This window comes from Gorilla gorilla, chromosome 15, assembly GCF_029281585.2.
Source record: "Gorilla gorilla gorilla isolate KB3781 chromosome 15, NHGRI_mGorGor1-v2.1_pri, whole genome shotgun sequence".
Classification (NCBI taxonomy): Eukaryota; Metazoa; Chordata; class Mammalia; order Primates; family Hominidae; genus Gorilla; species Gorilla gorilla.
In genome coordinates this window covers 87,087,546-87,111,549 of record NC_073239.2, presented here as the reverse complement: position 1 = coordinate 87,111,549, position 24,004 = coordinate 87,087,546, and the positions used below count along the sequence as shown (strand labels likewise).

At 42.3% G+C, this 24,004-nt stretch overlaps 1 protein-coding gene across 1 annotated transcript in view; it reads left to right on the top strand.

The window, feature by feature from the left end:
- The first annotated feature begins 19,870 nt into the window (after window positions 1–19,870).
- SLC8A3 (solute carrier family 8 member A3) overlaps window positions 19,871–24,004 on the top strand; it is a 144,789-nt gene continuing 140,655 nt past the window's right edge. Inside the window, exon 1 of the mRNA XM_004055369.4 lies at window positions 19,871–20,526. The gene's annotated coding sequence lies outside the window, so the exon portion shown is untranslated. The remainder of the gene's footprint in view (window positions 20,527–24,004) is intronic.

The window sequence follows — 24,004 nt, the reverse complement described above, 5'->3', positions numbered from 1 at the left end:
GAAAAAGATTGCACCTTGCTGAAGGCTCAGGTGATTGTTAACATTTTTTAGCAATGAAGTATTTTTAATTAAGATATGTACTTTTTAAAAGACATAATGGTATTTTGCACTTAATAGACTACAGTACAGTGTACACATACCTTTTACATGCACTGGGAAACAAAAAAAATTTGTGCAACTCTCTTTGTTCTGATCATTGTTGTGATCTTGAATTAAACCTGTAATGTCTCTGAGGTTGCCTGCATAATTGGCTTTCAAAAAGAAAATTCTGTAATCAATGAATGAATGAATAAATCATCCCCCACCCCACCTCACTTATGAAGGGGATTTTGTAGCAGCTTTACCACCTCTCTAAGTCTGGTGTTGGAGATGCACTTACCTTTCATCTCCCTCTCTCATCACCATGATGTGTCATCACTACTGAACAACATATCCCTGTCCTTAACCTCACTTTCTTTTGTTTTTGTCTAGTTCATTTCCTTAATCTTCTCCTCTGGGGAATCCCTCTAGAGCCCCAGCCTTTTTCTGAGTGTTTCCTTTGTGTTCTTTTTCATGACACAAACCTATTCTTTCTGATCTGGACCTAGCCTCTGAACCTCAGAGACCATTACTAGTGTCCAAGGGCAGTGATGGGAGAAGACCTCAATGGCATCCTTGCGGCTGCAGAAACTTCTGTGGAGTTTTATGCATCCCAGGCACTTAACATGGCACTGTGACAATATTTTCTTCTCTCGCAGTTCTGCATTGAAACCTCTTACCAATGGGAATGCTTTTTTTTTTTTGAGCAAATAAAGACTACCAAAGACTGCAAGACTCCTCTGCAGAAAGGAGTGTACAATGGAAGAAACAATCCTGAGCTGGAAGTCAGAGCCAGGGGTTCTGGTCCCAACACTCCACTAACCATGTACTCTTAAGTAAATTGCTTAATAGTTTATGAGCGTTTGTTTCCTTATCTGTCAAATGAAAGAATATCTACCTTTGAGGATTATTATTAGTTTCTAAGGAGATGATATCTATGAACATAATTTAAAATTGTAAAATGCTATGTAAATGTCAAATAATTGTTATATATTTTCTAAGTCAAATCATACAAGATCAGGAAGCAGTTTACCTCCATTTTAGACCAATGAAGAGATTTGTCATTCTATTCTTGGTGATTACGTTTCCTATTTATCCAGGTTTCTGTCTCAGTTTGGCTATCATACCCTCTCCCCACCCTCTCAGTGCACCATGACCCTGAGGACATTCAAAGGGATAGAAGATCTTTGCTCATCTTCTGTGGAAGAGAGCAGTTCTCTTGAAGAGGAGCCCTGAATTTTATGCCTTTGAAGCCCCTCTTCCTGCTGTGTTCTTCTAACCCAAGTGTGCCTCCCTAAATGAAATGTCTATGGGATACTTCAGAAAGGTGGAAAGGGCTGCCCCTGTAGCCTGTTTTTGCCAACAGTGGATAGACAATGATTGTCATGGAATAAGAAGAATGCCCTGCTTGCAGTGTTACAGCATCCTCTTTGCCTTCTTTCCCTAGATTCTGACATACATATTCTTTTCTAGTCATAGGTTAAACTTGACATTTAGTGACCTTCTTAAAAACATATAGGCATCCTCATCTAACATCCAGCAACACATCCTTTTACGTTTTATATAATTATGACACATGTTTAGAAAGATTTCGTTGGAAGACTGTGAGTCACTCCAGAGAAAGTATTTCCATGGTAGAACAGATAGGCCTTGTTTACTGATTGGATAAAGGATGAGGGAGAAGGAGGAGTCCGGCATGACATCCAGGTGTCTGGCTTGAGGAACTAGAAAGATGGCAGCACTGACTTGGGAAATATGAGAGGAAACATGTTTGGAGGGCATGGAGCACTGATGAACCTGGGGAGCTGGCATGATATTTGAAGGAGAAATCTCAGAGGCAGCTGGAGATATGCATGGGAAGCTCAGGAGGGAAGGCTGACTGGAGACACAGATTTGAGACCTTTCAGCATCTAGGTGGTTTTTGAGCCATGGGAACAGGCCAGAACACCCAGGGAGTGTGTAAAGTGAGGAGAAAAGAAGGCCAAGGGCAGAACTCTAGAGAAAATAGGTATAAAGTCCGGGTGCGGCGGCTCACGCCTGTAATCCCAGCACTTTGGGAGGCCGAGACGGGCAGATCACGAGGTCAGGAGATCGAGACCATCCTGGCTAACACGGTGAAACCCCGTCTCTACTAAAAATACAAAAAATTAGCCAGGCGTGGTGGCGGGTGCCTGTAGTCCCAGCTACTCGGGAGGCTGAGGCAGGAGAACGGCATGAACCCGGGAGGCAGAGCTTGCAGTGAGCCGAGATCATGCCACTGCACTCCAGCCTGGGCAACAGAGCGAGACTACGTCTCAAAAAAAAAAAAAAAGAAAAAAAAAGAAAAAAAGAAAATAGCTATAAAAAATATAGACAGAAAGAGGGGAGCCCACAAAGATGTCTAAAAGAGTTGGATAGAGAAGAAAAGTAGAGCTAAGAGCATGGGTTATTGAACAAAGAGAGAGTCCTTTCCATGAAGAACGTCATGACCAAGTCAGATGAGGAATAAAAAGTAGCTATAACCATGTAGTTTAAAGTAGCTTCATCCCTTTGATGAACTTAGTCAATTGGTTGAAGCAGGTGCCAAACTTCCAGTTAAGGGTTCAGGGGAAATCCAGACATGGATTCAGGAAGGACAGCTCCTTTGAGAAAGTTGGTTTTGACAAAGCAGAGAGGGAGATGGCAATGAAGCTACATACCAAATACAATAATCTGCTCCAAAAACCAGTCCTTAGGTCTCTGAGTCCTCTCTACCCTCTTTGGAAGAGGTCTTTTGAATAATTGGGAGGGGTGGCCAAAAAACTGCTAAAGTTGTTACATTATAGTATTTACTCCAGAAACCAATCACATGGGTCTGTTGCCTTCCTGATAACCATTTGCACCCCACTCTTTTCTTTGCTAACAAAGCCCTGCTTTTGTTCAGGACATGAATCTGCCCTGCCTCAGTAGATAGATCTGATGGACATAAACTAAAAATGACAATCCCATTGCCCTTTGCCAGATACAGGCCTATAATCCCTTATCTGAAACCCCTGGGGTCAGATATGTTTCAGAATAAACTTTTGGACACTTAGAAGGGTAATAAAGTGAGACAGTGCCTATGTAGTGTATGGGTTTTTTGTTTTGTTTTGTTTTGTTTTGTTTTTTTGTTTTTTTTTTTTGGATGGGGACCCACTTTGTTGCCCAGGCTGGAGTGCAGTGGTGCAATTATAGTTCACTGCAGTCTCGAACTCCTGGGCTCAAGGGATCTTCCTCAACTTCCTGAGTAGCTGAGACTACAGGCATGTGTCACCACATCTGGCTAATTTTTTGTTTTTTATAGTGATGGGGTCTCATCTCACCATGTTGCCCAGGTTTGTTTCAAACTCCTGTCATTAAGCAATCCTCCTGCCTTGGCCTCCCAAAGGGCTAGGGTTGCAGGCATGAGCCACCATGCCTGGCCCTGTACTGTATGTCATTTAACACCACAGTAAGTGTTAGACAGCATCCTGTTTCAAACATATTAATAATTCTGTATTAAAACAGAGAGATTGTCACATTAATTATGATGAATAAGGACTATAAATAGTGTCACCTCTGTTTGGGTCAGATTTGCCACTGTATTAGTCCATTTTCACGCTGCTAATAAAGACATACCCGAGACCGGGCAATTTACAAAAGAAAGAGGTTTATTGTACTTACAGTTTCATGTGGCTGGGAAGGCAAGGAAGAGCAAGTTACATCTTACATGGATGGCAGCCTGCAAAAAGAAAGCTTGTGTAGGGAAACTCCCATTTTTAAAACCATCAGATCTCATGAGATTCACTCACTATCATGAGAACAGCATGGGAAACACCCGCCTCCATGATTCGATCATCTCCCACTGGGTCCCTCCCACAACACGTGGGAATTATAGGAGCTACAAGATGAGATTTGGGTGGGGACACAGAGCCAAACCATATCAGCCACCAAATGCATTTTGGCACCAAACTTATAAAGGACTTTTAAGTTTTCAGACTTTTTTGGTTTCAGAATTGCCAATAAGAAATTATGAGCCTGTGATCATTTTTTCCAGCCTCTTCTGCAGGTAGAAGGGTCTTTGTGACCCTGATGTAGCCAATGCATTTTTTTTAAGTCTGCTGAGGGGGCTTATTACAAATAGGGTTTATTTATTGATAAAAGGGTATAGAACTTCCTTCCCATTTCTTTTTGCCTTGAACTTGGAGATGATATCTGGGACTCTGGTTGCCATCTCATGATCTTGCCGTTACAAGCATGAGGGGAAGTCAACAAGCTAAGGAGGGTTGAGCAGAAAGTACAGAAAGATCCTGCATCCTTGATGACAATACTGAGCTCAAATACCCTGAGATCACGTTCCTCTGGACTTATTATGATTTAAGCTGCTGTTGGTTGGGCACTTTATTACTTACAGAAGGAAGAAGAACTAAAAGAGTTGTGGGGTTGAGCAAGAACTTCTTTGAGGATAAATATACTTGCACAAATTTTTATGTATAAATCCTTTTGTTTTTTCTTTTGTTTCCCAGTTACTGTTAATGTTATTATTATTATTTGCAAATAGACTCTTTATCAAACTATCAGTGTACATTTGGGTTCATCTGTAATTTCTCTTTACAACTGTTGTAGTGAATTCTTATACTTTTATGTTGCTCCAAGTCCATTTTGAATATGAGTTGTACTATCTTATATGAGGAGCAGGGCTCAGTCTCCCTTCACACAGTTTCCAGTTCTACTCCTTCTCCCGGTTCCTCAAGGTGGTCAATCCATTTATCTACCTGAAACAACTGCCTACTGGTGGCCACTACCCTGAGGGACAGCTAGATACAGCCTACTTACCTGGCCCCACTGACTCACCCTGAATGGACTGTGCAGATATACAGCACTGACCACCTCTCAGTTACACAGTGAGCCCATGTAACGTGTGCCTGTTTGTTCTAAACCCACCAACTAGAACTCTCAGGAAACCTGCTTGGATAATGCCCTGACCCCAATAAGGGCTTTAGTGCCACAGATTCTCTCTCTCTGTCACCCTCTACCTGCTGGCTGGGCATGCTGCCGTCTCCAGACTTGCTGCTGGCTGTCATGGGCACCCTTCTTCTCCTATGGATCTGTGAGTAATAGAAGGTGTCTGTGATTTCCTGTGTTTTGTTATGCAGCCTCTTCTGCATATCACCTGGCACACGCACCTGAGCCTAACTCTTCTCCTGGTGTAGGCTCTCCTAGAGAGTGGCTACCGGGGAGTCCTTATGGTCAGTCTCAAGATAAAGATAAAGGTTAATTTAGAAAGATATTACAGTTTCATTAAAATCAGAAACAAGTCAAATATGTCTACTATTTCTTCTGTTATTCAATATTGTCTTGTAAGTATTGGACAATCCAACAAAAAAATACAATGAAACAATCAGTATAAATATTCACATATAGCAAATTTTTAATTTTCAGATTAGATGATTGTTTTCTTAGGAAAATTAAGAAATTCTACTTTAGACCTCAGTTTCCTCGTCCATGGAACTGATATAATAGTATCTGCCTTATAGAGATGTTATAAGGATTAAATGAGCTAATACACGTAAAACACTTAAAACAGTGCCAGATCCATTGTAAGTTCTCCATAAATGTTAAATATTGTTATTAAAAGAATTGAATAGGGAAACTGAATACAAAATAAAAATACAAAAATTAATAGGTTTACTTTTAGTAAACAAACTTAAATGTCACAGGGAGGAAATCCCATTTTTAATAAAAATGAAAACTATAAAATACCTAGAAATAAAATTCACAAGAAAGGCAAAAGACCTAAATAAGCAAAACTATAAAATCTTACTAAAATATGAAAAGAAGATATCTAAATGCAATGACAACTTTCTAAGATAGAATGATATATCATAAAAATGTGTATATATTTTTATATTAAATAATTATATTTTTAATTAAATTAATTTATATATTTAATTAAATTCCAACCAGAATCCCAGTTTGGGATTCTTCACACTGGATATAATAATCTTAAAGATCACTGAAAGAATATCTGAGAGGAGTACATTTTTATGGGAAGATACAAGGATGATAACTTATATATTACAATTAGCTCTAAATTTAATGCAATAAAAATATGGCACGGAGGGGGATAGGAGTGTATGAAAACTCTCTCCTTTTTGCCCAATTTTGCTGTGGTCCTAAAACTACTCTAAAAAATAAAATTTATTAATTTAACATAAATAAATAACAATGCCAAAAATATAGACTTGGCCACAATATAGGCCAATAAATCAATGAAACAGAATCCAAAGTTGATTCAAGTAAATATGAGTCTTAGTATCTGACAAAGTGGGAAAGGATGATGTATTTAGTAAATCATGCTGACAGAATTGGCATGTGAAGGAAGGCAGACCAGACCCCTGCATCATACCATGCTCAAAAAATTCTAGATGAAGTAAAAATCTAAATGTAAAATATAAAATAATAGAATGAATTTTAGAAAAATATTTTTGTAAATTTAAAATTTTGTAAATTGAAAGTGGGAAGACCTTAAGCAAAAGGATCCTCCCCCAGAGCCTTCGGAAAGGACTGCCGTCCTGCTAGCACCTTGGTTTTAGTCCAGGGAGACCTGTGATGAACTTCTAACCTGTAAAACTTAATGAATTTGCATTGCTTTAAGCCATTGAGTTTGTTGAAATTTGTTTCAGCAGCCATAGAAAACTATTAAAATGTATTAAGTATGTTAATTCCCTCATTTGAAAATCCGACTTTACCAATGTTACACAAACTTGTCCAGAGAATAAAGATAAAACACTTCCTAACTCTTCTGATGAAGCCAGAAAACCCTGATACCAAAATCGGATAAGGACATTACAAAAAAAGAAAATTATTGGCCAATCTCTGCTATGAATGTAGATACAGAAGTCCTTTACAATTTAATAGCTAACCAAATTTAGTAATACACTTAAAAAGATAATTCAACACAACCAAGATGACTTTATTCCAGGAATGTAAAGTTGGTTAGTCATTAGAAAATGAGTTAATTATAATTTATCACTTTAACAGATTAAGTAGAAATTTCATACAATCATCTCAATAGATGCAAAGAAAGCATTTGATGAAGTTCTGTTCATCAAAAGACACAATAAAAGGAATGAAAAGGCAAGCAAAAAAGTTTATGACTAAAATAAGAGAAACCTTAAGAAACTAGGAAGAGAAGGGAACTTCCTTAATTTGATAAAGATATTCTAAAAAAATAACAAATATCATATTTAATGGGAAAATATTGAAAGCATTTCCATTGAGATCAAGAAAGAAACAAAGATTCTTGCTATGTCCACTTCTATTTATTGATGTATTTGAGGTCCTAGTCATTGCAAAAATAAAAGATTTGAAAGGAAGAAATGTGTAAGCATAGTTATGTATGAGGGAAAAAAACCTAAACAATCTACAAACTTTTAGAATTAAAGTAAATTTAACAATGTTGCTGGATACAAAATCAGTTTACAAAAATCAATTTAATTTTTAATCATAAGAAACAATTTTACATAAAATTTTGTTTAATTAGAAGAAAATATAATACCATTTATGTGACATCACAGAACCCAAATACCTAGGAATACATCTAAAGAAACACAGTTGTCTCAATAAATATGGGGAATGAGTTCCAGGAACCCCTGCATATACACAAATCCAGGCATACTCAAGTTCTGCAAGTTGGCCCTGTGGAACATGCATATGTGAAAAGTTGGCCCTCAGTATAGGCAGGTCTCACATCCTGCAAATATTGCATTTTTTATCTGCTTTTGGTTGAAAAAATATATACATATAAGTGTATTCAAACCCCTGTTTTTCAAGGGTCAACTGTGTGCAAGACCTGTACATTGAAAATGTTAAGACATCACTTGGAGAAATTAAAGATCTAAATAAATAAATATTCCATGTTCATAGGTCAGAAGACTCAATATTGTTAAGATGTCAATTCTCTCCAATTTGATCTATAAATTCAGTGCAATCTTAATTAACTTCCCAGCTGGCATTTTTACAAAAACTGACAAGCTGATTCTAAAATTTATGTGTAATTGCAAAGGGCCAAAAATAACCAACATACTCATGAAGAAGAACAAAGAATAAACACTCATTCTACTAGATATTAAAATTTCTTGTAAGCTACAGTAATTAAGACAGTGTGATGTCGATACAAGAGGAGAGAAATAAACCAATGAAACAGAGTAGAGAGTCTATAAATAGACCCATACATACACAAAACTTGATTCATAGGAAAGGTGACATTGCAGGTAAAATGAACTCTCTTTAATAAATTCTACTGGGTCATTTATATATTCATATGGAAGAAATAAAATTCCACTCCTACTTCATATTAAATACAAAAATGCAATCCCAGAAGAATTGTAGATCTAAATTTTAAAGTTAGAAAGTAAGAGTTCTAGAAGCTAACACAGAAAAATATCTTCATAACCTTGAGTAGACAAAGGAACAGGAACCAGACAGCATTTAGGATAAAAAAGAAAAAACATGATAAATAGGCTACATTAAAAGTAAGAACTTCTGTTCATCAAAAGACACAATAAAAGGGATGAAAAGGCAAACCACCAACTGGGAGAAGATATTTGCAATGTGTATGATGACAGAAGACTCATCCAGAATATGTGAAGAACCTTCACAAATCAATAAGAAAAAGACCTTATGGAAAAATAGGCCACAAACTTGAGCAAATACTTAACAAAAGAGGGCATCCAAAGCCAATATGTGTATGAAAAAGTTTCCACTTCAGTAGTCACTAGGAAAGTGCAAATTCAGTAGGTGGTTTTCCCCTGACAGTGCTAAGGAGGCTGGGAGGTCTGGACTGGGTGGAATTCACCACAGCCCAGTAAAGCTGCTGTGGCCAGACTGCTTCTCTAGATTCCTCCTCACTGGGCAGGGCATCTCTGAAGGAAAGGTAACAGCCCAAGTCAGGGGCTTACAGACAAAACCCCCATCTCCCTTGGACAGAGCACCTGGGGAAAGGGGCGACTATGGGCACAGCTTCAGCGGATGTAGTCACTCCTGCCTGCTGGCTCTGAAGGGAGAACCTGATCCTGATAAGAGGGATTCTCCCAGCACAGCACACCAGCTCTGCTAAGGGACAGACTGCCTCCTCAAGTGGATCCCTGACCCCCGTGCCTCCTGACTGAGAGAGACTTTCCAACAGGGGTCGACAAACACCTCATACAGGAGAGCTCCAGCTGGCATCAGGCTGGTGCCTCTCTGGGATGAAGCTTCCAGAGGAAGGAAAAGGCAGCAATCTTTGCTGTTCTGCAGCCTCCACTGGTGATACCCAGCTGAACAGGGTCTGGAGTGGACCTCCAGCAATCTGCAGGAGACCTACAGAAGAGGGGCCTGACTGTTAGAAGAAAAACTTACAGACAGAAAGCCATAACATCAACATCAACAAAAAGGAACCCCATACATAGAAACTCCATCCAAAGGTCATCAGCCTCAAAGATCAAAAGTAGATAAATCCACAAAGATGAGGAAAAACCTGCATAAAAATGCTGAAAATTCCAAAAACCAGAATGTCTCTTCTTCTCCAAATGATCGCAACTCCTGTCCAGAAGGGCACAAAACTGGATGGAGAATGAGATTGATGAACTGACAGAAGTAGGCTTCAGGTGGTGGGTAATAAAAGACTCCTTGGAGCTAAAGGAGAATGTTCTAACCCAATGCAAGGAAACTAAGAACCTTGATAAAAGGTTACAGGAACTGCTAACTAGAACAACCAGTTTAGAGAGGAACATAAATGACCTGATGGAGCTGAAAAACACAGCACGAGAACTTCGTGAAGCATACACAAGTATCAGTAGTGGAATCGATCAAGCAGAAGAAAGGATATCAGACATTGAAGATCAACTTACTGAAATAAGGTGTGAAGACAAGATTAGAGAAAAAAGAATGAAAAGGAATGAACAAAGCCTCCAAGAAATATGGGACTATGTGAAAAGACCAAACCTACAATTGATTGGTGTACCTGAAAGTGATGGGGAGAATAGAAGCAAGCTGGAAAACACACTTCTGTGTATTATCCAGGAGAACTTCCCCAACCTACCAAGACAGGCCAACATTCAAATTCAGGAAATACAGAAAACACCACTAAGATATTCTTCAAGAAGAGCAACCCCAAGACACATAATTGACAGATTATCCAAGGTTGAAACGAAGGAAAACATGTTAAGGGCAGCCAGAGAGACAGGCCAGGTTACCTACAAAGGAAAGCCCATCAGATTAACAGTGGATCTCTCTGCAGAAACCCTACAAGCCAGAAGAGAGTAGGGGGCAATCATCATTCTCAGTAAACTATCGCAAGAACAAAAAACCAAACACCGCATATTCTCACTCATAGGTGGGAATTGAACAATGAGAACACATGGACACAGGAAGGGGAACATCACACTCTGGGGACTGTTGTGGGTTGGGGGGAGGGGGGAGGGTTAGCACTGGGGGATATACCTAATGCTAGATGACGAGTTAGTGGGTGCAGCACACCAGCATGGCACATGTATACATATGTAACTAACCTGCACATTGTGCACATGTACCCTAAAACTTAAAGTATAATAATAATAAATAAATAATTAAAAAATTTAAAAAAAAAGAAAAGAATTTTCAACCCAGTATTTCATATCCAGCCAAACAAAGCTTCATAAGCAAAGGAGAAATAAAATCCTTTACAGACAAGCAAATGCTGAGGGATTTTGTCACTAGCAGGCCTGCCTTACAAGAACTCCTGAAGGAAGCACTAAATATAGAAAGGAAAAACTGGTACCAGCCACTGCAAAAACATACCAAAATATAAAGACCAATGACACTATGAAGAAACTGCATCAACTAAAGTGCAAAGTAACCAGCTAGCATCATGATGACAGGATCAAATTCATACACAACAATATTAACCTTAAATGTAAATGGGCCAAATGCCCCAATTAAAAGACACAGACTGGCAAATTGGATAAAGAGTCAAGACCCATCAGTGTGCTGTATTCAGGAGACCCATCTCACATGCAATGACACACATAGGTTCAAAATAAAGTATGGAGGAATATTTACCAAGCAAATGGAAAGAAAAAAAAAAAGCAGGGGTTGCAATCCTAGTCTCTGATAAAACAGACTTTAAACCAACAAAGATAAAAAAAAGATAAAGAAGGGCATTACACAATGGTAAAAGGACCAATGCAACAAAAAGAGCTAACTATCCTAAATATATATGTACCCAATACAGGAGCACCCAGCTTCATAAAACAAAAAGTGACTTAGACTCCCACACAATAATAGTGGGAGACTTTAACACCCCACTGTCAATATTATACAGATCAACGAGACAGAAAATTAACAAGGATATTCAGGACTTGAACTCAGCTCTGAACCAAGCAGACCTAATAGACACCTATAGAACTCTCCACCCCAAATCAACAGAATATACATTCTTCTCAGCACCACATAGCACTTATTCTAAAATCAACCACATAATTGGAAGTAAAACACTCCTCAGCAAATGCAAAAGAACAGAAATCATAACAGTCTGTCAGACCACAGTGCAATCAAATTATAACTCCACATTAAGAAACTCACTCAAAACCACACAACTCCATGGAAATTGAAGAACCTGCTCCTGAATGACTACTGAAATAAAGAAGTTCTTTGAACCCAATGAGAACAAAGAGACAATGTACCAGAATCTCTGGAACGCAGCTAAAGCAATGTTAAAAGGGAAATTTATAGAATGAAATGCCCACATCAGAAGGCTGAAAAGATCTAAAATCGACACCCTAACATCACAATTAGAATAATTAGAGAAGCAAAAGCAAACAAATTCAAAAGTAGCAGAAGACAAGAAATAACTAAGATCAGAGCAGAACTGAAGGAGATACAAACACGAAAAACCCTTCCAAAAAAAATCAGTGAATCCTGGAGCTGTTTTTTTTTTTGAAAAGATTAACAAAATAGATAGACCACTAGCTAGACTAATAAAGAAGAAAAGAGAGAAGAATCAAATAGACACATTAAGAAATGATAAAGGGGATATCACTACTGTTCCCACAGAAATACAAACTACCATCAGAGAATACCATAAACACCTCTATGCAAATAAACTAGAAAATCTTGAAGAAATGGATAAATTCCTGGACACATAAACCATCCCAAGACTAAACCAGGAAGAAGTCGAATCCCTGAATAGACCAATAACAAGTTCTGTAATTGGCGCAGTAATTAATAGCCTACCAACCAAAATAAGCCCAGGACCAGATGGATTCACAGCCAATTTCTACCAGAGGTACAAAGAGGAGCTGGTGCCATTCCTTCTGAAACTATTCCAAACAATAGAAAAAGAGGGACTCCTCCCTAACTCATTTTATGAGGCCAGCATCATCTTGATACCAAAACCTGGCAGAGACACAATAAAAAGAGAAAATTTCAGGCCAATATCCCTGATGAACATCAGTGCGAAAATCCTCAATAAAATTCTGGCAAACTGAATCCAGCAGCACATCAAAAAGCGTATCTACCACAAGCAAGTCAGCTTCATCCCTGGGATGCAAGGCTGGTTCAACATATGAAAATCAATAAACGTAATTCATCACATAAACAGAACCAATGACAAAAACCACATGATTAACTCAATAGATGCAGAAAAGGCCTTTGATAAAATTCAACATCGCTTTATGCTAAAAACTCTCAATAAACTAGGTATTGATGGAACATATCTCAAAATAATAAGAGCTATTAATGACAAACCCATAGCCAATATCATACTGAATGGGCAAAAGCTAGAAGCATTCCCTTTGAAAACCGGCACAAGACAAGGATGCCCTCTCTCACCACTCCTATTCAACACAGTACTGGAATTTCTGGCCAAGGCAATCAGGCAAGAGAAAGAAATAAAGGATATTCAAGTAGGAAGAGAAGAAGTCAAATTGACTGTTTGCAGATGACATGACTGTATACTTAGAAAACCCTATCATCTCAGTCAGAAACTCCTTCAGCTGACAAGCAACTTCAGCAAAGTCTCAGGATACAAAATCAATGTGCGAAAATCACAAGCATTCCTATACCCCAACAATAGACAAGCAGAGAGCCAAATAATGAGTGAACTCCCAATCGCAATTGCTACAAAGAGAATAAAATATCTAGGAATACAACTTATAAGGGATGTGAAGGACCTCTTCAAGGAGAACTACAAGCCACTGCTCAAGGAAAGAAGAGAGGACACAAACAAATGGAAAATCATTCCATGCTCATGGATAGGAATAATCAATATCATGAAAATGGCCATACTGCCCAAAGTAATTTACGGTTTCAATGCTATTCCCATTAAGCTACCATTCACTTTCTTCACAGAACTAGAAAAAACTAATTTAAATTTCATATGGAACCAAAAAAGAGCCCATATAGCCAAGACAATTCTAAGCAAAAAGAACAAAGCTGGAGGCATCACACTACCTTACTTCAAAGTATACTACAAGGCTACAGTAACCAAAATAGCATGGTACTGATACCAAAACAGATATATAAACCAATGGAATAGAACAGAGGCCTCAGAAATAACACCACACAACTACAACCATCTGATCTTCGACAAACCTGACAAAAACAAGCAGTGGGGAAACAATTCCTCATTTAATAGATGGTGCTGGGAAAACTGGCTAGCCATCTGCAGAAAACTGAAACTAGACCCCTTACTTACACCTTATACAAAAATTCACTCTAGAGGGATTAAAGACTTAAATGTCAAACCCAAAACCATAAAAACCCTAGAAGAAAACCTAGGCAATACCATTCAGGACATAGGTGTGGGCAAAGACTTCATGACTAAAACACCAAAAGCAATGGCAACAGAAGCCAGAATTGACAAATGAGATCTAATTAAACTAAAGAGCTTCTGCACAGCAAAAGAAACTGTCATTAGAGTGAACAGGCAACCTACAGAATGGGAGAAATTTTTTGCAATCTATCCATTTGACAAAGGGCTAACATCCAGAATCTACAAGCAACTTAAACAAATTTACAAGAAAAAAGCAAACAACCCCATCAAAAGTGGGTGAAGGATATGAACAGATACTTCTCAAAAGAAGACATTTATGTGGCCAAAAAACATGAAAAAAAGCTCATCATCACTGGTCATTAGAGAAATGCAAATCAAAACCAAAATGAGATACCATCTCACACCAGTTAGAATGGTGATCATTAAAAAGTCTGGAAATATCAGATGCTTGCAAGGATACGGAGAAATAGGTATGCTTTTACATTGTTGGTAGGAGTGTAAATTAGTTCAACCATTGTGGAAGACAGTGTGGCGATTCCTCAAGGATCTAGAACAAAATACCATTTGACCCAGCAATCCCACTACTGAGTACATACCCAAAGGATTATAAATCACTCTACTATAAAGACACATGCACACATATGTTTATTGTGGCACTATTTGCAGTAGCAAACACTTGGAACCAGCCCAATGCCCATCAATGATAAAATAGGTAAAGAAAAATGTGGCACATATACACCATGGAATACTACGCAGCCATAAAAAAGAATGAGTTCATATACTTTGCAGGGACATGGATGAAGCTGGAAGCCATTATTCTCAGCAAACTAACACAAGAACAGAAAACAAAACACCACATGTTCTCACTTGTAAGTGGGAGTTGAATGATGAGAACACATGGGCATAGGGAGGGGGACATCACACACAGGGGCCTGTCAGTATTTGGGGGGCCAGGGGAGGCAGAGCATTTAGGACAAATACCTAATGCATGCGGGGCTTAAAACCTAGATGATGGGTTGATGGGTGCAGCAAACTACCAGGGCGATGTATACCTATGTAACAAACCTGCATGTTCTGCACATGTATCCCAGAATTTAAAGTAAAATTTTTTAAAAATGCAAATTAAAGCCACAAATTAAAGTCAAATTTATACCCACCAGAATGACTAATTTTAAGTAGTCTGACAATACTAAGTGCTGAGAAGAATGTGATCAAACAATCTTGGAGAGGGAGAGTGTAGGCAAATGTTCACAGCAGCATTATTCAAAAAATAAAAAACCAGAAACAATTTAGATATCAAGAGCAGAATAAAAAGTTGAGTTGAATATTCATTCAAAGGAAACTATACAGCAATGAAAAATCGCAAATTGCTGCTACACACAACAATATGGATGAACATCACCAAAATTATGCTGAGCAAAGAACCCCCAAAACAGTACTTTCCATCTGCTTCCATTTACGTAGAGTTCAAAGTCACATAAGATTAATGTGTGGTTTTAGAAGTCAGGAGAGCCGTTCCCTCTGGAGAAGAGGAAGAAGCATCGCTGGGAGAGGCACGAGGGGAGCTGCTGGGGTACTGGTAATATTTATTGTTCTGGATGATGATTAAATAAAATATAGTCACATTGTGAAAATTCTTTGAGCTATAGTTATGACTTGTACACATTTCTGTATGTATATCCTACTGCAATAAACTTTATAAAAGGAAAAATAAATAATTGACAAATTTTTGAAATACAAGTTATAATGAGATTAAAAATAATATAACTCATAGGGAAGAATTATGTCTCACTAAATAAATACCCTATTATCAGACAGGGTTTACTAAACTTCCATCTTCCCTACAGAGCTGTTCCAGAACTTACTTTTAGCTTCCACTTGACTGCTGTTGTTTCTCAACTGCTATCAGATTGTATAGTCCAAGGGCTGTGGAATGCTGGCACCTAGGTTGCTTGTGAGAAGAGACACTATGGCTTGTGTGGGATGCAGTGCCACTGGTGGCCAGGCCAGGACTGGCAGGTCGTCTGCTTATGAAGTGCCTGAGGCCCCGCTTTTGGAGAGGCACCGACTTGTGGAATTCTGCAGCATAATGGCAAATACTGGGGCCCCACCAAGAAGCCACGTGGTCCCTTCCCACTATTCATCCCATCTGCCCTATTACTTGCTGCTCAGCCTCTGGAGAAAGGGTATTCTATGACAAGGACTCACAGAATTAGGGCTACTATGACAAAATACCGAAGACTGAGTGGCTTAACTAACAGAAATTATTTTCTCATAGTTCTGGAGGCTAGAACTCCCACATCAAGGTGTCAGCACATTTGATTTCTCTCTCCTTGGCTTGCCTTCTCGCTGTGTCCTCACAAGGTTGTCCCTCTGTCTGTCTGTGTCCTAATCTCCTCTTCTTATGAGGATAGCAGTCATAGTGGATTAGGGCCCACACTGACGGCACTGTTTTAATTTTATTACCTTTTTAAAGACCCTATCTCAAAACCCAGGCACATTCTGGGTACTAAGGGTTAGGGCTTCAACACACAAGTTTTGGGACACACAATTCAGTCCATAAAAGAGTCTGTCTAGTTCTTACCAAGCTCTGTGACTGGGCTGAATCCTGTAGCTTCTCGGGTCCTGACTTTCTTCCCAACTTGAAAATGAGGTTTGTGGCTCTTGCTCCCAATGCTGATGTTACATAGCTTGCTTTCCATCTTCCCTGTGAACATCTCCTTGGGTTCCAGTACAGCTAGATATAAGTAACAATGGCAGAAGTGCAAGTACGGTGTCATTACATTTAATGTTTTCCAACCCTGTATGCATGCAGTGGGGAGAAAAAAGAAGTGAGAATGTCCAGAGTTAAAAGCAGTCTGAGACTTCATAGGCCACATGAAGGTTGGCTGTAGAACTTAAGATGGGAGAGAAGCAGGGTTGGGGGAGAAAAAAAGTAGGGGAGAAGGAGAATTGATATATATTTGGGGATTGGTCTGTACCAGAAACTGTAATCTCACTGAAGCTTCACAACAACCTCATGAGGTGGGTATTATTATTAATAATAATAATTAGTAGTATTATTCCCATTTTACCGGTGAGGACACTGAGGCTCAGAATGCAGAGTTGGGCTTTGCTATTTCAGTCTACCTAGAACTCAGAGGAACCTACACAAGTCAGCTCTGCCGACAGCGTTGGTTGAACATGCTTTGGCACCTCTTGCCTTCCTCCCCCCAGCATTGCCCTGTCACAGGTGACAAGAGGAAGACAAGGTTCCTGTCTGTTTTGTTTGGTAGTTCTAAAAAAAATGACATGACCAATTCTGTTGTTGTTGCTGGTTCAGTTTTAGTGAATAGGTAATGTTCACTGAAAAGATATCAATAGATATTAACAAGCAAACAAATAAAATTCTGGCACAAGCAAAACTAATCCACAGTGACAGAAAGCAGATCAATAGTTGCCTGTGGGAAGAGCGGATGAGTATAAAGGGGCCTGAGAGAACTTCTGGGGGAGATGAAAATGTTCTATGTCTTGACTGAGGTTGTTGCTCTACATGTATGTACTTGTATAAAAACTCTTCAAACTATGCACTTAAAACAGGTGAGTTTTTAGTAGTAGTAGTGATGTTTGGATACCTGTAACTTTATCTCCATTAGAAATGTCAGATATTTTAATATCATCAGTTAGTTTTTGCAGGTATCTTGAAATATTATTCATGTTCCTCACTACTGGGATAGTTTTGCAGATTCATGTTCCTCACTACTGAGATAGTCATTTAGCCTGTGCACTAGACCTTGTTTTTGATGCCTTCATAAAGCATATATCAGAAAAAAAGTGAGTTGTTGTATGTAAATTACACCTCAATAAAGTTGATTGACATAAAGAGAAACAAAATCACCAGAAATCCCACCACCAAGAGATAACCACTACCATTTTGGTGTTTTTATGCTGCCAGGGCATTCATCCCCACCCTGCCACCCCTGCACATGCTGTGTTACACTATGTTCTGGGTTTTTTTTTTCTCTCTGTCTACGATATATTATAAAAACCTTTCCACACCAGTACACAGAATGCTGCATCAGTATTTTTACAGTGGTAGAATACAGCATTATGTCAACAAAACATGTTTACTTCACCAATTTGTTGTGTTGGAAAATTAAGATGTTTCCAATTTTTCACTCTTAAAAACACTACCATGAATATCCTTGTAACTAAATATTTGAACATATCCTTAATGATTGCCATAGAATAAATTTCTTCCAGTAAAATTACTGGGTCACAGGCATTCACATTTTTAAGGAATTTGATGTATCTTTCAAAATTGGCCTACCTAAAAACTCTATCAATTTAGGTGCCCATTAGCCATCTCTTTGTCTCTACTGTAGACTCTCAATGTGTAGACTCAGCATTGTGACTCTCCATGAGAGCAAACACAAGGTAAGTTCCAGTAACTGACATATCCTGAGATCCCACAACTTTAGAAGCTATTGAAACCTTTCAAAGTCAGTCCCAGCCCTAACTTTAAATGAAATTCAAGGCCCATAAAGGTTCAGGGGTCTGAAAGCACTCCTACTGCTCCTACTGAGCACATCCAGGATTCTGACTCAGGACTCAGGCCAGAAACCACCACACGGCTTGCTAACGGAACATTGAGTCAAAGGACCAGCAAAGACCTCCTGCCATCTCAGGCTTAGAGATTCCCTAGTCTCTACACCCACTTAATCTCTTTGAACCAAGCCTTGCTCCAGAGTAGCCGGGCAAAGGAGCCAGGGATCTCAGGAGTCACACACACTGTTGAGGTCTCAGCACAACTTCGGTTGGTTGCATTTTATTTCAACCCTTGGTTCTGCTGCACGTGGCCTTGGGATGGTTATTTAACCTAAGGCTCAATTTCCTCAACAAAAAAATGGAGTTGGTAATTGTACCTAGCTCACAGAGTTTTAGTAGGATGGCATGAGGTAATACAATCAAATTCACTAGCACCACTCCTGGCCCTTAAAATGTGCTGATATTTGGTAAGTATTATTATCATTTGTTGGCCCCTCACACTTAGCCTCAGGCAGCAGAGAGGCCTGAAAGAGAACAACTTCCTGCCCTTACATTCTGACTTTTCTGCACTGGTGTCGCTACAGAAGGCCAGCCACCAGGCTCATTTTAGATCTGCCTAATGCCACCGATAAGCTAAGGGCTTGAAACCCCATTCTTAGGAGTGGCTTGCCCACCCCGCATGCCTCTAGGACCAAGCCTGACAAATATAGCAGAAATTACAGGCATCTGATTTAAGGCTACGTGTGTACACTTCGCCTGAGCCAAGCCCCAAGCCCTAGTCCCGCTGCTGCATCAAAGGACCAGCTCTCTTCCAGCCTCCAGGCCCAGAGTAAGCAGCAATTTGGGAGGCAGCCCCCTCTTATTTTTAGCTTTAGAAACCCGAAAAGCCAACATACCAGAGCTCACCCAAGCGTCTCTCACAAACTGTTGTTTGACTTGGGTTGAGAAAATGACAGGCTGGGTTCTGCACCAAGAAGAGAAGAAAAAAAGGGGGAAAAAAGGAGTTTTCTTTTCCCTCCACTGCCAATCTCCATCCCCCTCAACTCCTCCCCTAGGCCTGGGTGGACCCTGCCTGGGTAATAGTTCCCTGCTATATTTAAAAACCACAGATGTGTTTGGTGGAGACTTAATTTCGGAATTCCAGGCAGCGTCTCCTGAGGACAAGGGGAAAGCCGGTGCCGCGCGCCCGCCTGCTGCCTGGAGCTCCCAACCCGGCGGAATCCAGGTCAGGACGCGCCGCCGTTTTGACGTGCTGACGGCCGGGAGGCGCGGGCGCCAGGCTCCAACGACTGGGGTGGGTGGCCGCGGGGCAGGGGTTGGATCTGAATTCGTCCCTCGGGGGCTCTGGATGCGGGATGAGGGATGCGGGCTCGACTTCCTCGCCGCTGGTCGAGGAGTGTTCTGAGAGTCTCCCCTCCGCGCGCGAGGATAAATATGCGCGGCTTGTCAGTCAGTGCGGCGCTGTCTCCCAGCTGATAGGGTGACGTTCCGTTTGGAGGCTTGGAGATTGGCTTTTTGATTTGGCTTCTTGCGGCAGCTTAATGGGCAAAGCTCTCCGCTCGCCCAGAAACCAGCCTCTCCGCGCGTCCCCTCTGCGCGCGGCGAGGCCGAGACGTCTCCCGCGGTGACAGCGTGCAAGGCGGAGACCCGGCGCGCTCCCAGCCCAGGGAAAGTCCAGGCGACGCGACCGCAAGCCCGAGCCCAGGTCCCTCGGAGCCGCCAGGGCGCGCCGGGCTGCTTGCCTTCCTGCCCCTTCCGGCAGGAATCCCCCGCCGCCCGCGGCCGGGACTCCGGGCCTCTCCCGGGCGTAGATTCCAGTCACCGCTCTGGGTCGGGGTTTCCCTCTTTCTGAAATCCGCGCGGAAGGACCCCTCCCGGGGCCCCTCGCCCTGGCCCCAGACACCCTCCCTCCCAGACCCCGCGCTCCAGATGCGCTGCCCCGCAGCTCCCTGACAGCTGCGAGCCCACGAACCCCGGCGGGAGGGCGGCGGCGGCGGACTGACATGCCCCGGACGCGGCTGCGGCCGGCGGGCAGCCCGCGGGGGCGATGAGCCGCTGCGACCGGTGAGGCGCCGGGCGGCGGGGGCATCGCGTACCTTCCTCTCACCCCCCTCACTTGCCCACTCCGCTCGGGAGGCCGAGAGGAAACGGTGAGTAATGGGGTGAGCCTCCTGCCCTTCCCCCTTAGCGGCCAGCCGAGACATAGGAGGTAGAGGTTGGGGGGCTTGGGATGCCCCTAAGAGGATCCCTGATTGTGAATAACGGGGTTAAGTTATTTCTCAAGATCATTCATATGAACCGCCTTCCTGTGGATTTAGTGCCAGGAGAAGTGGGGTGAGGGTGCCCCGGAAAGTGTACATTGTGTATGCAGTGTTGGGGGGGCAGATCTGGCAGAGTGGGTGTCTACAGGAGGGTGCCGCCGGGTAGGGAGGGGCAGAGAGAGATGCTTGGGCAGGTGGGTACAGTTGGATCGTGAGCATGCTGGGTTGGTAGCGGGTGCTGTTTGGGGAGACTGACTGCTGTGTTGTGTGTGCTGGATGCATGTCGGCATATGTGTGCCGCCTGGGCCAGGGCGTGTTATGCTTCTGGTGCTGTGAGTGTCCGCCGGGTTTGGGGGCTAGCAGGGAAGCGCGTTATCCACTCGGCGCGCACCCGCGTGCACATACGCACGCACGCGCTCACCCCAATCTCGGGACTCCACCGCCGCGGGTCGGGAGCTGCAGCCCCAGAGCACCCACCGCTGGGGCCAAGGGGGCGAGGGAGAAGGAGGGTTTCTCCAGTGCTGCACTCTCCAGCCCCTGGTGGTCTGCGTGATCCGGGGCTCGGTGGAGAGAATCGAAATATATAACTAACCCTCCCCTGATCCCCCAACACACACACGCGCGCACGCACACACGCGCGCGGACACACACACACACACAGTCAAAGCCCTGATTCCGAGGCTAGCGCTGCTGCTCCTACAGGCCCTGGCTGACCTGCCCAGAGGACCCGAGCCACTGGGAAAGATGATGAAAGCAATTTGCTCCGGGGAAAAAAGTAGTTTTTCGTCTTAATTCATTGTATTTTATTTTTAACCGTGTGGTAGTGGTGGTAGTGGCGGGGTGGGGTTAAATAGAAGAAATGCCTTTAATGCAGTACCATAAATTTACCCGCTCATCGCAGCTTCCTTCTCTCTCTCTCTCTCTCTCCCCCCGCCCCCCGCTTCTCTTCTCTTCTCTCCTCCTTTCCCCCACCCCCCCCCCTCTCTCCCCCTTTCCTGGCGATTAAAAAACATACCTCCGAACGCATTCAGCGGTTAGGTCTCCCGGGCAGAAGAATTGAAACTGGTTTCAATTTATCAGAAACGCAGACTGCAGCAGGCGCAGCCAAGCTCCTGGGTGGTCAAGAAACACCCGAAGGGGGTGGGGGGAGGAGGGAGTTGAGGGGGGGTGGAATGTGGGTACGTGATAGGAACACATCCGGCCTTCTGGTGGGGCACCAAAAGGGAAGCCTCCTCGGCCCCTGGCGACCCGGTGACTTGCAGCGGCGTGTGATTAATCTTCCACAGCTGTCGTGCCCCATCCACTTGAGCTGAGCTCTTGTTTACCTCGATTTTCAAATATAGCTGCTGCGCCATGCTCTTCCTGAAATAGGGGGATCAGTTCACCCTTTATGGGCTCTTGGCCTCGGGCTGGGGCTTCTTTTTGCTGGCGTCACTGGCTGGATCCAAGTTTGAGAGGAACCTGCCCCTTCATGCATTGCAGGTCTCCAAAGGAGGATGGCTGATGGTCAAAGCTTAGGGTAACTAGATGTGGACTGATCACCCCAGCCCCTCATTGCAATCTACAATGCCCAGCAGCAGTCCCCACACACAAGTCCACTTTGTAGCCTCCTTTTTCTTTAAATGAAATGTAGATACTGGTTTGAGAAGAAGCAGATAAGGCCTATAGAACTGAACTTGGTTGAAGTGGTTCTTTCTTTAACTTGATGGAGAAGGGAAGGCCATTCATGCAGTTTCCTCCACTTGGAATGCTTTATTCCTAAAGTACTCCTAAAGTACTCCTACTCAAGCTTCAGCTCTCAGCTCACTAGTTACTTCCTCAAGGAAGCCTTTCATATCCTCCCTGACTAGGCCACATCCCTGCTTATTATACACCTGTATTAGTCTGTTCTCACACTGGTAATAAAGACATACCCAAGACTGGGTAATTTATAAAGGAAAGAGGTTTAATGGAGTCACAGTTCCACAGGGCTGGGGAGGCCTTAGGAAGTTTACAATCATGGTGGAAGGGGAAGCAAATATGTCCTTCTTCACATGGCGGCAGCAAGGAGAAGTGACGAAAAAAGGGGGAAAAGCCCCTTACAAAGCCATCAGATCTTGTGAGAACTCACTGTCACAAGAACAGCAGCATGGGGGTTACTGCCCCCATGATTCAATTACTTCCCTGGCTTCCTCCCAGGACACGAAGGGATTATAGGAACTACAATTCAAGATGAGATTTGGGTGGGGACACATCCAAGCCATATTTGGCCGTGGAGTCCTTTGGACTCCAAAAGAAAAATATTTGTTTATTCATTCGGTTAGCCATTTATTCAATAAATATTCAACAGCCACCTACTCTGTCAGGCATGTGCTAAGTCCAGATGCAAATAAAATAGAATGGACTCTTTCCTCATAAACACTCATAATCTGAACTTATATTTTTGAAGTAATTTAAAGATGCCCATTAAATTTATGTATGTGATTAAGTAATGCCAGGCACACCTCTAGATAACAGACTCCACAAAGGGAGGAAACTGTGTCCCCAAGGCCTAGCACTGTGCCCGGCATAGGATAGGTGCCCAGTAAATGTTGGTTGAATGAGTGGAATTGGAGGAACAATTACATTCTTTCCTTCTCTGTTCCTGCTCTTCTGAGCTCTCCTTTACACTGCCACCTACAGCTTCCTGGTCGGAGAAGGGAGAATATGCTTACTGAACTGACCCTGTTAAAACTATTCCCATGCCCTGTGCTCCCCCAGGGGATGGGACCCTAAAGCCGATAGGTTGTCCTCTTGACCTAGCCCTGCCTTGTGCCTGTGCAGGATGGTTCCTCTTGCATTCTCTGGGCACAGTTGTTGGTATTACTTATGGGCACTGATAGTGGGCATGTTCCCCAGCCTGCATGATTCAGTCATTGCCCATGATCAGGATTTGGGAAATGTGTCACACATCTGGACTTCTTTTCAAACTATTGAGATTAGATAAAAAGAAAGGAATAGGATGGGCGTGGTGGCTCACACCTGTAATCCCAGCACTTTGGGAGGCCGAGGCAGGCGGATCACCTGAGGTCAGAAGTTCGAGACCAGCCTTGCCAACATGGTGAAATCCCGTCTCTACTAAAAATACAAAAATTAGCTGGGCATGGTGGCAGGCACCTGTAATCCCACTTACTCAGGAGGCTGAGGCAGGAGAATCACTTGAACCTGGGAGGCGGAGGTTGCAGTGAGCCGAGATTGAGCCACTGCACTCCAGCTTGGGCGACAGAGCAAGACTCCATCTCAAAAAAAAAAAAAAGAAAAAGAAAAAAAAGAAAGGAATAATCCCCTTCACTTAAGCCTGGTTGCTTTGCCTAAGAGGTTCAAATACGTGATGAGGCTCAGAAAAACA